Below are 3,501 nucleotides of genomic sequence, written 5' to 3' on the forward strand. Positions count from 1 at the left end.
AATTCGAATAAAGTAATTAAAAATAACAACTCGTCTACCTAACAACATGCATATAAACTCTCGGAATGAGCACAAGACACATTAAGTTGTACACATCTTTTCCCCTCATCAAATTTGCTAGTCTTAAAAGGGCACTCGTTGCGCTCAGTGCTTTTAAATAGTTTTGCTTTCTTGTCCCTGTAGCAGTCGGATTTATGTCACTCCGACATTTCGCCGCCATTCTCTCCTCTTACGTAGCACAAAAACATTTGACCCTTTAACGATGATCCTCTATTTTGTTTAATTTTTTTTTTGTACACTTTTACGTCTCATTGCGAAATTGACAGACACTTAGCAATTTCCAAGTGATGCTGCGTGGAATATTGCTTCGCATTCCATTTATTGTATACTTTAATAAAGTAAAAAAAAATATCGTTTCAATATTGTCTTGCATTTGTCCGTCCTCCGCCTGTCTGATGGACGCGATACTAACCTGCACCCTTCTTAATACCGTATGTATGTACATTTGTATGTAGGTACTCCGCACGCAGCATGACTCGAGTGTAGATTCGCACGCGCGGACAGATTTTAGCCACCGGCTAATCTTTTGAATTTGTAGGTACGCATCATTCAATGCGTAAATACGAAACAGCGAGGGTCCTTTATTTTGCTGATTATTATTGTGTAGTGGAAAGAGTTGAAAAAGAAAGAGATTTGTATGGGCCACCACGCCACACTTTGCCTATCTGCGTCTGCGTCTGCGTCTGCCCACTTACATATAAGTTTTGAGCGAAAAAAATATGTTTAAAAGCTTGGTGGGCACAAAGTCGGTCGATCGGTCAGCCCCGTCGGCTAAGATGTATTTAGTAATGCGTGTCTAAACTCGACTAACGCCTGCAGTAGTACGCACGCACAGTAATTTTGTAGATTAATCGCAATTTAACAGGAAAATAGTACGCCAAAGGATACATCGATCGATCGAGGTCTGTTTTGAGATTATAAAGGGAAAGTGGCTGCAAAATTTTGTTTGTTCGTGTTTCCGACGATTATTTGAAAAATTACACTGAGTATGGCACTACGCTGAAACCGGCTTGTCACCAAAAAAAATGGTATGATGGAAAATCGTCCCACGATACATCTGGCAGTAAAAGCTTACTACGGACAGTAGCCATTAGGGGTGGTCTGATAATATGAGCTATGGAGAGATTTTTATTATAGCTTTTTTGCTTTAGCCTTTTTACTGCCTGATAAGCCGATCGAAGATGTGCGATCGAATATTATGCCTGATTTTAGATCATTCCAAAGATCAAGAAGGGTCTGTACCCTGTGGCCATACGGTAAAGGTAGCTCCTTCAAAGGCATTCGTCACAAGCCACAAGAGGAACGACCTCGAACCGTACGTGGCCGTTTCCCTCACAAAAGATCGTAGATCGAAATCTTTTCCGTCTGAGTTACGAAGTGGCAAATACCTAGCCAGCCTGTACACATGGCACGTTTTTGTATCGAGGAGAAAATTTTTTTGTTCCAAAGTTCACGTACCACCCTAATGTCAGTAAATAAAGCTTGCTAGGCGAAGGGGTTATAAAAGTAGAGATTTCGGGAAGATTTGAAAATGTGTAGTAAGAAAAACTTCCATTTTTATCATGGCTATATTAAGTGAAATATTACAATAAGGGTATCAAATGAATTTTGTTTTTTTTTAAATACTAGAACTCAAAATTACTAACAGGACAATTCTGGCTAGGCCAGATAGTTAACTCATTTTAAAACGAAAGCCCTACAAAACAAAATCTTGCTTCCCAACATTCATGGTGAAAAGGTATTTTGACAGAAAGCACTTGAGAATGTTCCAAATGGAGATACATATATATCATTCTGCTAGCGCTGCTCCAACAGTGGCAAAAAGATAATATTTTTTAATTCAATTTAATTTTAAGAAACTTATTTTCTTTTTTCTTGTTTTTTAAACTAAATTTTTTTTTAACTTTCAGATTTAGTTTTTTTTTAAAAGAAGAGTTTTTTAAGAAGAGTTAAAAATTCATTTTAATTTCCAGAAACTTATTTTGTTTCTTCTTTTTTATTTACCTTTTTTTATTTTGTTAGTTTAAACTTTTACACCCAAACTCATAAAAAATAAAGAAGACTTTAACTGCTTTATAAATCGAAAACTTGTATGGAAATATCGGTTTTTTTAGAACTCTATAAACCTATTTAATTTTTTATGAATAAGACCATTATTTTTTATGGTTTTAAAAATAAACATATATTTTTCTGTTATTTCATTTAATTTTTAGGAACTTATTTAAAGAACGTTATTTTATTTATTTTAATTTTTGTTGTTTTTTTTTTAATTTTTAAGGTTCAATTAATTTTGTGAAAAATAGTTTAAACATATAATAAACTTGTAACAGGTCGATGTATGTACATTATAGATATTAAAGAAAAATTAATATGGGGGGTCTTTATTAGAGCAACAGAAGCCAAATCTACCGCTAAATTTTAACTTTTCTCGAACAATTTTCACAATCACTGTGCAATTGAAATATTAAAGATTTCAGGATGACTACGAAACGAAAAATAAAATTTTCTAGTAACATTGCAGAGCTAAAAATCTCAGCAACTGCAACACAGCGCCAGCAACATTCCCATCAACACCATTCGCTTCACCATTAACAACAGCAATATTTCTAGCAACATAACTACAAATACCCAGCAGGAAAATTTGCCAGTACGCAAAGAGTAATATCTCTAGTGAATTTAAACAATGAAGGCCAGCGCCTTGCCAGCGTGCAATTCTTTTTTAAATTTCTATAGCCGCCTTCGATTTGCCACTTCTTCAGCTCGCTTAAAGAAACATTTGTATGTGAAAGTAACAACATAACTAGGTAGCAGTCTTAAACTTTGGCGAGTTTGGTTGTACCTCTTTAGTTTCTTACGTTTTGCCAATCGCTAAGTGTTGGCGAATCGATGGCGGCTCTGTCTATTACTGACTTAGAAGCATGACTAGTATGGTTAAACTCTTGGTCAAAGTATACAAATTATGGAGTTGGAGAAATCGAGAGTTGCGAAGCAGTTCGAAATTCGGAAACAGTAAGTTTCTGAAAAAGCATTTTTTTATTAGTTACGTATTTTCCGACAGGGTTTACTAAAACATCTATGAGAATACATGCATTGTATGTAGTGCAATTGAGACCGGTTGACCGGTCGATTAGTTGAATAGCACAGTTGCACGTACGATCCGTCGTTGGTGTTTGTTTCATGTGTACATACAGAAGTATGTACTCGTATGTACTCATCTAAAAATAAATTCATTACAGGAATGAGGAATTTAATTCGCTTCGGGTTGAAAATAAGTATGGATGAGAATGAGGAAAAGACAAACAAATAAATTGCAACCCCTGCAAAAATGTGTCAGCCTAATATTTAAAGAGTATTAGTCCTGGATTAGTCTCGATGCGGTACAATTGGGCATTCATTAGACGTAATCAATCTCTTAAAGGCATAGTTGGAGATTAATTCGTT

The sequence above is a fragment of the Rhagoletis pomonella genome, unplaced genomic scaffold (genome assembly GCF_013731165.1).
Source record: "Rhagoletis pomonella isolate Grant_MI unplaced genomic scaffold, Rhpom_1.0 Rhpom_scaffold_00008, whole genome shotgun sequence".
Taxonomy (NCBI): domain Eukaryota; kingdom Metazoa; phylum Arthropoda; class Insecta; order Diptera; family Tephritidae; genus Rhagoletis; species Rhagoletis pomonella.